Source organism: Psammomys obesus, unplaced genomic scaffold (genome assembly GCF_907164565.1).
Source record: "Psammomys obesus unplaced genomic scaffold, mPsaObe1.curated_primary_1811, whole genome shotgun sequence".
Taxonomy (NCBI): Eukaryota; Metazoa; Chordata; class Mammalia; order Rodentia; family Muridae; genus Psammomys; species Psammomys obesus.
The window spans coordinates 19,208,125-19,222,637 of NW_026585644.1; positions in this window are offsets into that span (position 1 = coordinate 19,208,125).

The window sequence follows — 14,513 nt, forward strand, 5'->3', positions numbered from 1 at the left end:
AGAGAAGAGAAGAGAAGAGAAGAGAAGAGAAGAGAAGAGAAGAGAAGAGAAGAGAAGAGAAGAGACAAACAGATTTTAGGGAGATTAAAAAGACCTTGAGGCACAACCCAGGTGGAGTGTTTGAGAAACTGAAGAGGCCAATGTGGCCTGAGGTTAGTGGGTGAGAGGCAGCTTGTGGGATCAGAGGGATGGGCAAGGCCTAATTGTTGAAGGTCTTCTTGGCCTGAAGACCTGAGGTTTAGCCAAGATTTACAGACAGCCTGGTCGTTTGCTGAAGTTCTCTGTGCTTGGCCAACATCCTGGGTTCTCAGCAGGGGAGGAGGAAGTCATGGGGGATCAGCTGGTGCCATATGCTCAGAGTTCTCCTGATTCCCACTGAGTCTGCCTGTATGTGCAGTTATCAGCTCTCTCAGGATTTTGACCTAGAGCCGGAGAGAGATGAGGAAAGCAGATCTTCGGACATATTCTAAGCCCGCCACAGACCCTTGGGGTTGGCTGGAATAGTTAGTTAGGCACGTATAAGGTAAACTTCACACAAATTTATATTCTGTGCAAATTGTGGACATTAGGGGAGCTGGAGTTACAGACAGTTGTCACACACACACACACACACACACACACACACACACACACACACACACACACCAGTCATGGATGCTGGGAACCAAGCTTGGATCTTCTGGAAGAGTAACAGACATTAATTACTGAACCATTGCTTTAAGCCCTGATAAATCTATTTTTAAGGTGGTGCCAACATTGGAATGAATATAAATGTGATTAAAAAAAAAAAAGAGGACCAAGAATGATACAATGGATAAAGGTGGAGTCCATCACTGGGGTTTGCTGTAAGCAGATGCAGGGATAAAAATCAACACCTGGGTCACACTGGACATGAGTACGGCACGTAATACAGAGCAACTAGCTAGGAATGGCAATCTGGACTGGTGAGATATCCAGGGACATAAATTAGAACACCTAAGAAATGAGAGTGTGTGTCCAACAATGAGAGAGGGGAATCCCAGGACTGGGATACAGGGTACTATATTCTCAGAGGTCAGGCCAAGCAAGACCATGCAGCAAAGATGGTGGAGGAGGAGACCCAGGATTGCGGCATCCAGAATCACGAAATGCAGAGAAGTTTGGGCAAATTCAGCACAGGATATGCAAGAAGAGTTTAAGGCAAGGAGAGGAATGAAGAGTTTGCATAGAGAGGTTTGGAGGTGGGGTGGGCGAAGGAAAGGATTGGTTGCTGAATGAGTGCAAGTCCCTGAAAAACAAGGAGCCAAGAACTGTGCTATAGCAGAAGGGAGCTGTAGATAGAGGGGTCAAGAAATGTGGACAGAGCAGCATTTTGTGCACTAAGGTAAATAAAATGTCAGTCCTGCAGAAGAGGAAGGAGCTGACAGACACGTCCTTAAGTGGGGGAAAGGGACAGATCTGACCCCTGATGCGGCCACCCCGAGGGGCTGTATTATCTCAAGTGACCAGATCATTGGAATTCAGTGAATGTGACTACTGTGTAGCAGGCTGGAGCCCTGGCCTGCCAATATGGCCGAGTCAGTCAGTGCCACCCACACGCTCCTCTTTACCCTGGAAGCTGCCAACATCTGAGGGCTTGCAGCTCGGGACAGCTTGGCTGGACAGTTAGAGAGGCTCTGGTGGGCACAGAGGGCTCCTAGTATTGTGTCCAGGGATCCTGGCCCTGACACATCCCTGCTAGGTTTTGAATGAGACAAGCCCCTGGAGTCCCTCTGCTGAGCCTCGCTTCCCCTCTGTATCATGGGAATGAGAACTTCATCATCGCCTCGCGAGGTATAGCAAGGTATAATTGGGAGAGTGGATCTGGCAGCTGTTTGTCGAAATGTCATAAACTGAAGGACAGGACACAGATATTGTTAGGCATCATTACTATATACTCTCTTGCTTGTGTCACAGCTTGCAGGGGATGCAGCCTAAATTTTCACAAAGAGCCTGCTTTTTCCAAGATAAGGAGCTAGTCCCGGCTCCTTGCAAAAGCCTTCCTGTTCCATGGCAGACATGAAGGTATCCCTTCCAGATCACCAGTTGAAAGGAAGGTGCAGACATATTATTATCTTCAAAGCCTTCTTGGGAACTTATTAAATGTTAATCACAGAGCGTAGGGATGTTCCAGAGAGCAGACATCGGCCTTGAGACTTCTTATAAGGAGCATCCTTCCCAGCCTCCCTCAAAATTCCTCCCGGAGAGAAGAAAGCAGTGAGCGTCTTTTCCTCTGTGGGCTCTCCAGTTGTTCCAAGGTCTGCTCTTGTGGCCTGGGCTGCCCACAGCTGGCTGAACCCTTCTGGGATTTGCACAGTCTTGAAGAAAAGAGAGAGGGAAGAAATATCTGCTAGATGTTCGCTTTATACATCAAACACCAGATCCATTACTCAAGATTCCTCATAACTAAGCTAGAGTATAATCATTGTCTGGTCACAGAAGGGGAAACTGAGGCTTGGGAAGTCAATTAGGTCACATGACAAGCAAAAAAGCCTTCCTGCTGTGGACCTGTGTGTGCCCCCAAAGGTCTCTTTAGTGGATGAGTGATTCTCGCCCTCGCCCTCACCCTCTCCCCCACCCTCCCTGTCTCCCTTTCCCTCTTGGTTTTTCAAGACAGAGTTTCTCTATGTAGCTTTGGCTGTTCTGGATTCACTCTGTTGACCAGGCTGGCCTTGAACTCATAGAGATCCACCTGCTTCTGCCTCCCTGAGCACTGGGATTAAAGGCATGTGCCACCACACACCAGGCTCCCTAGAGGTCTCTTTAATGAATAAGTAACAAAATGAACCAACTCTGCTGGATACTAAACCACTTTGTCTAAGGACAGCAACAAGTATTGAAGGAACACTTCCAACTCAGCAGAAGCAAAGTAACCTTCTAAGTAAGAGTCATGTGAGGTGCCCTGGTGTTGCCCCTAACATCTGAGTATATCTGACAAGCTGCAGAACCTGTCCAGGACTGATTTGCACATTTATAGTCTCAAGGCGAACATGGTCTTTCAACTGTCTCCCTTCTAGGAAAGAGAATAAGCAGACACTGTGGCTCTGGTCACAGGCATTAAGGTTCTGGAAAGAGAACTCTGCTTCTGAGCATCCTGTATTCAGGGACAGAATACCTACATTGGAGACTTTACAAGGAATAATAACACAGAGCCTTTTGTGCAACAAATGTGTAGGCATTTCAAGATGGCGGCAGTGGGGGACTGAACTAAGTGAGGAGCCCTTCTGAGTTCAGGGCCTGGGACTCAGAGGCACAAACCCTGCCCATGGCATTGATTCTAGAGGCAAGTGGAAGGGATCCCAAAAAGGAGATTGGTAAAATATGTAGGCTAATTGGTAGGCATTAAAGGTGTGACAAATGGTTTTGATCACTGTCTGGAAGGCAACGAGGAAAAGATGTTCCCAGGTTATTTTTCAGTCTCAAAAATAATCATTGCAAAATAACAAAAGACTATAAGAAACATAGCTGGGCCTATATAATCCCAGCTACTCAGAAGGCTGAGACAGCTGGATTGATTACAACTTAGAGAGACCAGGACCTGTCTGCCTGGACCCGGTCTCAAAAACACATGGCTGAGGCTACATTTCAGTGATAGAATCCTTGCCTAACACCACACACAGGCCCTGTGTCCAACAAAACCCATAAACACAAACTTTACTTGAGACTAGCTATGGTGGTTTGTTTGTGAAATGTCCCCCACAGGCTCACATGTCTGAACACTTAGCCCCCACTAGGTGGAGATGTTGAGGAAGATGCTGGAACTTTAGGGGTGGAGCTTTGCTGGAGGAAGTGAGTCATGAGGGTGGGCCTGAGATTTGTCTCCACTTCCTTCTGTCTTTCTGCTTCCTGACTATAGTAGCAGTGTGATCAGCCACCCTGCACTCTGCCACTCTGCCTTTGCCACTATGATGGATTACATTTCTTCTTAAACTGTAAGCCAAGATAAACCCATCCTTTCATGTTATTTTTTGCCACGCACTTGGTCCCAAGAATGAGAAAAAGCCCTAACACACTAGTAATTGTCACAGTTCTGCTATTAAATGTGAAGCTCCTGTGTGGCTAGAAGGATGATTTTTGTTTTGTTTTGTTTCGTTTCGGTTCGTTTCGGTTCCGTTCAGTTCGGCTTGGCTTGGCTTGGCTTGGTTTTGAGACAGGGTTTCTCTGTGTAGCCTTGGCTGTCCTGGACTAACTTTGTAGACCAGGTTGGCCTTGATCTCAGAGATCCACCTGCCACTGCCTCCCAAGTACTGGGATTAAAGGCATGGGCCGCCACACCCAGCTGATTTTTTTTCTCATTTCCTTGTGTTCATGTGTATGTGTGTGTACATGTATGCCTGTGGAGGTCAGAGGTGACTTACAGGAATCATTCATTTCTCTCTTTCCTGCGTGTAGATCCTGGATTGAATTCAGGTCACCAAGCTTGGAGCAAACACTTTCCAGACAGAACCATCTAAACAGTCCTAGAAGGAGGAGTTTTTACAAAGGGGGGGGGTGCAGATGGCTCAGCAGTTAGGAGCACTTGCTGCTCTTGCAGAGGACCCAGGGTTGAGCGCCAGCACTTACACGGTGGTTCACAACCATCTGTGACTACTGTGCCAGTGAATCAAACACTCTCTTCCTGCCTCTGAGGAAATCAGCTATATGTGTGGCGCACACACATGCTTGCAGGCAAAACACTCCCAACACATAAAAATTTAAAAAAGAAAAAGAAACAAAAACTAAAAGCAGAGGAAAGAGCTGGGGAGATGGCTCAGAGGCTTAGAAGTGCGCAGTGGCTTTTAAGACTGCGTCTCTGTGGTGACTGTGGTTTGAATTGATCGGTGATTGCAAGTGACTTCTTGATTGAAGAAAGAGGATTTGCCACAACCACCTCCTGAAGGTTAACATGTGATTTTGAGGCCTTTTAACTATTCATTTTGGTAAGGTTTTGTCTGTATTAGGGGTTTAGCTCAGAATCTTGGCGTCCATATTTTGTGTGTAGAAGTATTTGCCTGGGATGTGTGAGGACCTGTTTGATCTCCCCAGGATCATGACTTGTGCTTGTTCATGCCCATATTCACTGTAAGATCACACCATAGGTTCAAGACCACAGCCCAGAATCTGTGTAACAAGCGGTGTGTGTGTGTGTGTGTGTGTGTGTGTGTGTGTGTGTGTGTGTGTGGCAGGGGTGCTCTGTGTACTTATATCCAGCACCTAAGAGCCCAGCATCCATGAGAGACGTATTAAAAAAATTAAATAAGATAGGTACTGAGAGACAGCTGAGCGGAGCTGCCGTGCAAGCATCAAGACCTGAGTTCGAACCCCCAGCGGCCACGGGGAAAACTAGGCGTGGCTGCTCGTACCTGTAACCCCAGAACTGGCAAGGTAGAGACAAGGGATACCAGGGCTGGATATGCAGCCAGCACAGCTGAAACAGTGAACATCCCATTCAATGAGACACCCAGTCCATCCTAAGCAACGAGACAAAGTATATAGGAAAATAGCCAGGGTCTTCCCTGGCCTCTGCATGCACACAGGCAAAATACTCACTCACTCACATGCAGATGCTGTGCGATTGCACACGTGCACACACACACACAAGGAGAGGGTGAGAGAGGAAGGCGCCCAACTTTGACCTCTGGCCTCCACACACACACAAACACATAAATGTGTACACATATGTATATACACCACACAGACACGCACACATACACATAGACACAAACACACATAGACACACACATGCACACATACACACATATGCATACACACACAGCTTACCTCTAGATCTGTAATCTGCTTCCAGTTAATTTTCAAATATAGTGTGAGATAACAGATAAGACTCAGTTTTGTTCAACAGCCAACCAACCCCTCCAGTACTTTTTCTCGAGACTTATCTTTTTATCTTTTCCCACATTTCACTGTGCTGGCACCTTACTGAAAATCAATTGGCTGTGAAGATGTGAGTCTATTCCTGGCTTTTCTATTTCGTCCCAGGGTACCTTTACTCCATCCTTTGCCTGGATACCAAACCACCTAGGTCATGATGAACTTCATACCAGGTCTTGAAATGAGGCAGAATAAACCCTACAACAATCCTTTGCTTCAAAATTGTCTCAGCTATTCTATGGGGGAAAAAAAAAAAAGAAAAAGAAAATTTGTTTACTGATTTTTTTTTTCCCTTACTAAAACATTTTCACACAGCCCTGCTGAGATCTTGACTGTTACTGTGTTGACTCAGCAGATGAACTTGGGGAGGAGACTTGGTATTTGAACAAGCACAAAGGCCTTAAACCTATGTGTGTAGTATATTTCACCGCTTCTGTTCATCTCTGATTTTTCTCAGTCATGATTTACCGTTTTGAGAATACAGATAATTGACATTTTTGTTGAATTAATCTCAGCTCCCCAATTCTCTGTGTGAGAGAAAAACCGAGGCAGAGAAACAGCCAAGCATGACATATAGCTAGTTCCTTTATATTCTCAAAGTTGAGCAAAACAAAATTGGTTGATTGGGAATTGTGGTTAGCTGCCTTTCAGTTAAGTAAGAGTCGGCTGCACTGAGTGTTCACGCTAATAGCCCTGATTATGTCACACCCCAATGTTCAAAAACCTTCATTGGGAAATAATTATGGGATGTGGTCGAAGAATAGAGTATCAATGTACAAAGGGAAGAATTGAAGCCACTGAGCAGGCTGATTAAGTGAAGGGTGCCAAAGGCTCCCAGCACGGCCTGCAGAATGACGTTGTGCAATGGTGGCTGTTAGAATGGGCTCGGGCTGTCAGACAGGTCCAGGCAGGTGTCACACCTACAGTCCTGTTCTGATCACACAGCTCTATTTTTATCTCTTTTCCATGTTACTGTTCCTGGTAGGATTAAACAACAACAACAAGAGCCCCAGTGAAGAAAATGTTGTAAACTATTCTTGGGGTCAGGGAGATGGCTCAGGAGGCAAAAGCATTTCCTATGCAGTGTGTTGGCCTGAGTTCTCTATACTCACATAAACACACAGAAGCATATAGTTTCTTTTAAAAATCAAAAACTTTCATTGCAAAATTACTTCACTGACTAATGAAGCTGACAGTGTGATTGGGAAACAATGTGTGTTCTTATGTCTCTGGGAGAAGAAAGGAGAAAGAAATGCACGTACAGAAAAATCTGAAAGGCTACACAAGTACCAGAATAGAAGTGATAATAATAGAAGTGATTCGTGGCCTTATGGATTATGAATTATTTCCAAATGTTTGTTCTGTATGTCTCTTGTAGTATATAAAACATGCCATACTATCTAATGGGAATAGAATAAACAGAAATTTCCTAGCATGCCTTAGCAGGCTCTTTACCATATGATGCAACTTGCCTCTCTGATTCATCCTTAATCCTCAGTTCATGATAGGGGCACAAGTTCTAGCTTTAAAGAATCATTCACTGTATCCCAGCCCCTGGAGTTTTCTTGTCTTTGCGCTTCCAGAATCCTCTAATCCCGCACCATCACTTTCTGTTGGAATTCAACCACTCAAAATCCATGATAAAAATGTAAGTTAAAGCAAAAATCCATATTCAAATGATAGCAAGATTGTGTCCTCAACTGAAGGAAAAAAGGCTGTAGAGGAAAACTTTGGAAGGAAGGGCACGAGTAAGATATAGAAGCAGCACCTAGAGATCTAGGGCAAGGGGGGGTTGCTTTTTCTGTTTTTGCATTCCTTTTTTTAGTGTACTTGTGTGCACATGCACGCATGAATGTAAAAGTCAGAGGACAACTTGTGGGCGCTGGTTCTTAACTTCCACAATGTGGCTTCCAGGAACTGGACTCAGGACATCAGGCTGGGCAATGAGGGGCTTTACTTGCTGAGCCATTTTGCTGGCTCCATTTTGACTTTTTTTTTCCCCTCCAATTTTATTATATTTTCCAAATCATTTGTCATTGTCATTACATGTTAATATGTTTTTTTTTTAAAGGAAATTACCATGTCTTTTAAAGACCTATGCCTCTTACAAATACTTTGTTATTCTTATTATTATTTGTTTTGTTTTGTTTTTAGCTTTTTGGCCTGACTGTCATATCTGTTTCATTACATCTGTAGGTTGCATGATATGGTAGTCTAGAGTGAGAAGACCGGTTGACCTTGCCTCCCGTCTTGTTGGTCTTTCCAATCCTCACAAGGCTGTAGAGAGGATGAATATTTAAGATGTGTTTGCTTTAAATAGTAAAGTGCTGTTTAGAGAGTGCCAACTGGCCCCACACTGCCTAAACATGGCTGCTGATCTAAAGTTTGTTTGTTTATTATTTTCACTTTACATACATCTTGTGCATGGAAGAATGTTTGGAGGCCAGAAGAGAGCATCGTGGAACCAGTGGAACCGGTGGAACCGGTGTTACAGGCAGCCAAGTGAGTGCCAGGAACTGAAACCAGATTCTTCCCAAGAGCATTAAGCATTCTTAACTGCTGAGCCAGCTCTCTAGCCCTAGCTCCTCATTTAAAACCTACTGTGAGCCACTGTGGCTGTGTATATGTCAGCATTTAGGAGACTGAAGCCAGAGGGTCTCCACTCCAAGGCCAGCTTGGGCTACATAGTGAAAGTATGCATGTATTTCCCCTATATTGAAACATTTCATTAACTCTCAGGAAATGAAGCACACAAATCTCAGGAGGTTCCTGAAAGCTACAAGATTCACAAAGCCCCTCCCCATTGTTATCTAATCAGTAACAGCTGCTGGGAGGAGACGACTCTTCTTTCTGCAGAGAGCTGGGGATGAGCCTTTCTAAATTGTCACTCAAACTAAAATGGGATTTTTGGTGACGTAGCTTCCTTGAGTCACATGCTTACTCCTGAAGGAATTCCTCCTTCATGCTCCTTCAAGGAACCCCCGTAAACTCACTGACTCACTAAAATCTCGACTTGGATGGAATTATTCTTTTGGTCTGTCATTGGTGAAGTATCTGGAAGTAAATGGTTTGTTCATCTCTCCCCAGGTAAAGTCAAACAACAAAGACTCAAACTCTCTCTCTCTGTCTTTTTTTTTCTCTATCTCTCTCATATTGAAAATCTGGGAATCAGCAAGATGGCTTGGTGGGTAAAAGCATTAGCTGTCTTACCATGCAAGCCTGATAGCCTGGGCTAGATTCCTAGACTCAGAATAATGGAGAAGAGAACGGGCTCCAGAGTTGTCCTTTACCTCCAGCCACACACGATGGCATACTTACTGGCATACGCATACAAGACATAGCACATTATTAATAAATACAATTAAACAATTAAAAATCTACAGTCAGTCTATAAACAGTGCAAGAACATGTGTGTATGTGTGCATGTGTGTGTGTGTGTGTGTGTATGAGAGAGAAAGAGAGTGAAAATGTCACCTGTAGATCTCAGACTTAACAAAGGCTGTGATTCAGTGAGCCTAGAATTCTCAGCTTGACAGATTTTCCTTTGCTGTTCCCAGGTCTGAGGCTTCTTAAAAGCACTAATCAATGGGCATGGGCACAGCCTTGAGGTGCTCTTCAGCCTTATTAAAAAACAGAAAATTACAGACCAGAAAGCTCTGCAGACAGCTCAGAAGCCTCAGGCAGGGTCCCTATCCCTAGAAACAACGTGGTGCCCAGAACAAAACAGATGTTTGAGTCTGCCAGTCCCGGCCTTTACTAATTAAGTGGGCTCCAAGGAACGCAGCTACCTAGCTGTCACTCTACTTCTTCGGAAGGACACCCTGGAGACCCAGCAGGGGAGCAGCATGCCTAGGGCATGTAGTAGTGACACCCAGTTCATGTACGAGTTTGCCCAATGTGGGGCATGTCGAGTGGGATAGTTCATGAGGCTAAATGCCTACTCTTTCCATTACCCATCACTGCAGCTGGGCCCCTAACCATTCATAGAGCACAGTTGTATGCAACGACCCATGGGAACTTCTGTGGGTCCCAACCCCTGCTGCTAGAGGAGATTCTTCCAGAATGAACAAAGATGCTCCATATGTCTGGCAAGCTCTCAAGGACACTGCCTCTGTGGTATGTTCCAGCAGAACCACCTGCTCCATCTGTCCAAGTTCAGGTTCCCCACCTGCAAGGCAGAAGCCACGATGCTGACCCTGTAGGGTTGCTGACAGGGCTGAGCAAGATGATGGGTAAGTTCATTGTGAATGTGATACACTCAGTCTAAATACACAATGTTAACAGGGTTACAAGCTCTTTAAGGCACCAAGGTTAGAGGCCTCTAAGACAAATACTCCTGAAAATGTACTCTTGAATTGAATCCATTGGCCAATCCTCTGAGAACTAGAACTAGAACTCTTCTATGGTCCACAACCCCACTCCTGGGCATATTTCCAAAGGGAGTCATACCATTGAGTTAGAGGGCATCTGCCCTTTCCATCATCATTGCAATACTACCCACAACAGCCAAAGTATGGACACAGTCCAATTAGTCTGCCCACTGATGAGTAGACAAGGAAAATACAACAGGTGTACAAAATGGAATATTATCCAGCTATACAAATAATGGAATCCAGCATGAATGGCACTGGAGATTCTTATAGTTAGCAAATAAGTCAGGCTTAGAAAGACAAAACTATGTAATCATGTGTGTGTGGATTTTAAATAGGTTGATCTCATAGATGCTGAGAATAAATGGTGCTTGCCATCACTAGGCTGTGTGTCCCTAAGTTAGTTTGTTAGTTTTTTCATAACTTTGGGCCTCAGTGTTTCCATCTGTAGTGTAGGCACAGTGGACCAGACTCTACCCACAAAAGCTCTCAGATATTTTTTAAAAGATTAATTTAATTTGTGTGTGTGTGTGTGTGTGTGTGTGTGTGTTTCTCAGTGGCCACCCTGGCCTTTCCAGGAAGCTGGAAAGCTCAGAATTACACAGCTGCCCTCATCTGACTCAGGCCAGTTTAGCTTTCCAGTTTCCCAAACCTACCTGGCCTTGAGACCCTGCCTGTCCTAACAGCTGGACAGCAGCTGGATCTGGTGATCTGGCTATATGACATAGCCAAGGCCTTTGTCTTGTCCCCAAGCACAGGCTACCCAGGTATCAGACATCCTGAAGGGCACTCACCTGGGTTGGAGTTGAGAAAGGAGAGGTTGAGGGTTGTCTTAGGTAGAGTTACTATCACTGTGATGAAACACCATGACCAAAGCAAGTTGGAGAGGGAAGGGTTTATTTGGCTTAAGCTTCCACATCACAGTTCATCACTGAAGGAAGTCAGGATAGGAACTCAAACAGGGCAGGAACCTGGAGGCAGGCGCTGATGCAGAAGCCACGGAGGGCTGCTGCTTACTGGCTGGCTCCTCATGCCTTGCTCAGCCTGCGTTCTTATAGCACCCAGGGCCACCAGCCCAGAGATGGCCCCACCCACCATGGGCTGGGCCCTCCCCCTTCAATCACAAATTAAGAAAATGCCCTACAGCTGGACATTATGGAGGTTCCTTCCTTTCAGATAACTCCTAGCACAGAGGTATAGGCAGTAGAAAAATTTAGGCTCGAGCTAACTTCTCAGATTAAGGTCAGATAGACACAGGAAACAGGTGTACGCCAGCCAAATGGAAACCCTGTGCTAAGCTAAGCCATGAGTCTTCTGGGGCTTTTTTTTCCTCTCCTATGAGACGGGGGGGGACGCATACATTGACTAATGGGAACCCCCTCACTACATCAACACTATTTGGTTCTAAAATTGCTTGTACAAGAGAAGCTTCCGGAATTTTCCCCCACTGGGGAGGAGAGAGGCACAGCCACCTCTTCCCACCATGCTAGGAACCATGTTTATTGTACTGGTATACTCATTTGCTCCTTATGATCCCCACAGAGGCATGGGTGGTCTAACTGATGAGAAAATGGGATAGCGAAGTTGAGCTAGTGACCAGCTTCACACAGCCACCGGGGTTGGAATCCTTATCCTGCTGAGTCCAGATTCTGAGCTCTTAACTCCTGACCTTCCAACACTGGGAGGAGCCAGCAGTTGAGTCGGTGACATTACCAGGCATGGGTGACACCACCAGGTTGTAGTCTAGGCTTCTTCATCAGCCTCTTAACCTTTCATGACCTCACACTTTTTCCACTGTGTAGAATGGAGCGGACTCCTTTCTGTGTGACCTTTAACCTTACTGGGCTTAACTTTCTGGTATGTCCAGAGCAAGGAGACAGGAAGATAGTTGGAGCCCTGCAGGCTAACATCATGAACTCCCCTGCATGACAGTCGGTCCCCCTGAGACCCAATGTAGATGAAGAACAGGATCCAGATGGGTCAAGCAGGCCTTGAAGAATTTTATAGGCCTAAGTTCTAGAAACATCGACAATTCTCACAACCATAAATAACAGCAGAATGAATCAATTCTAACAAGAAACTTCAAATATTGGAACTAAAGCACCTGCCTCCGCCCCCACCTCGGGGTCTTCCGTATTGCCACAAAGGAGCCATGGGGGCGAGGGGAGCCCTCCACGCTACTAATCAAGATTGTTGCCTTGCCACTGAAGACCTGGCTTTGTGTCTCAGCTGCCCGTGGCATTTTTGTAAGAAGACGGGTCGCCGTGTGCGATGGCTTCCAGAGTGGTCCGGTGAAGCCGACTGAGCAGAAAATACCCTGAATTCAACCACTTACCGGGCACCTTCAACCCTGGAGCGTAAATACCCTCAATCGTAGCTGGAGGGACTTTCCCAGCATTTCCTGCACTGTTGATTCCCACGATGTTGAGCTCTTTCCAGAAAATCACTGTTGGTAACAAACGTGCCTCTGAGTCCCTCGCTCTACCCTTGTGAACTTGCCCCTCCCCCCCCACCCCCCAGGCTGATGCTCCTGTGTGAGGGCCGCTTCCTCTACCCAGTGATGGAGATCCCGCCCCCTTCCATTCTCTTCCTCCACAGCGCGGGCATCCTCATCACCCCACGCTCAGTGTTTGTTTTCTTCCTCAGACATCCAAGGACATCAGACCCAGTCTCCTGTGTCCCAGGCTAGCCTGGAACTTGCTATATAGCCAAGAATGGCCTCAGACTCCTGCTCTTTCTGCCTCTACCTCCTGCACACTGGCTTTGCAGTCCTCATCCGACATGGTTGGTGCCCAGCTTTACACAGTGCTGAGGGTCAAACCCTGGGCTCCCGCACAGTGCGCTTTCCCGTGGCTGTGATAAACACAGAACCAAAAGCCGCTTAGGTGGGGAGAAGATTTATTTGGTTTCTATTTCCAGGTCACAGTTCATCACTGAGGGAAGTCAGGACAGGGACTCGAGGCAGGGGTTGAAGCTTAAGCTGTGGAGGAAGGCTGCATACCGGCTCGCTTGCTGCTTCATGCTCAGCTAGCTTTCTTAGGCCGACCAGACACGCCTTGCTCGGGATGTGTCGCCCACAGTGGGCTGCCCTCTCCCACATCAATCCATCAGTCAAGACAATGTCTCCCAGTTATGGCCACAAGGCTGTGTTGGATCCAGGCAATTGCTCAATTCCTGCTCAGTTCCTGCCCCCCGGGTGACTTTAGGTTGGGTCAAGCTGACAATAAAAACAGCCAGCACGCTGTTGACAGTGCTACATCCCTAATCCCTCTTCTTTATTTCTTAAACTCAGCTTTTATTAAAAACCACCGTCTGTGAAACATGCACAAAATCTCCCGTAGATTGTAAGTCTACAACTTGTTAAATGTTTTCTCAGAGTGGACACATTCATGTAAATAACTCTTCTTGTTAAGAAAGAGACTGTGATGAGAAAGGCCCAAGAGGGCCTCCTTGGGCCTCCCCTCCCCAAAGGTGGCCCAGAGCCCCAGCCACTCAGAGACTCGTTTTACCTGGTTATGAATTTTATGCAAATACGATCACGTCTGTGCGGTTCGTGCTTGGCCTCTGTGATTCACCTTCATGTTTGTGGAAGTCGCACTACTGGGCGTAGCGGTAGCTTGTTTACTTTCATTGTCAGGGAGCATTCCATTCTGTGAGAGTGTTTATCCATTCTCCCGAAGATGGGCATGTAGGAAGCTGGGCTGCTTCCGGCCTTGTCCTCACCGTCTCTTGGCAGTGGGGTTTAAATCCAGGAGTGGAATCACTGAGTCAGACTGTGCGCATCCGCTCTGCCTAGCAGAGAGCGCCAAGTCTTAATATTTGTTTTTCAAAGTCTGGCCAGAACAGGTGTGGTGACATATGCCTGGAGTCCTAACGCTTGGGAAGCTGAGGCAGGGGGATCATGAGTTTAAGGCCAGTTTGGCTTAGCAAAAAAAAAAAAAAAATCCAAATTATATTTTCAGAAAGAAAAAATACAGAGAAATCATAGCAGCTATATTGCAGACATTTGGAGAAGAACAAAATATACAAATTAATAAAGAGTCATGTTCGGGTTATTGATTTATAGTAAAAACAAGATAAATACATTTGAATGTTTACTAAAGTGTATTGGATACTTAGAACCTAACTATTTTCATATTTGGGGTTGGTATTAATAGGAATAATTATATTCACCATCAGAAATTAACACATAATAAGTCACTTGGATTTGGGGGGCCGTGGCCAGGTTTTAGGATGCTGGATGTTTAACACACTACC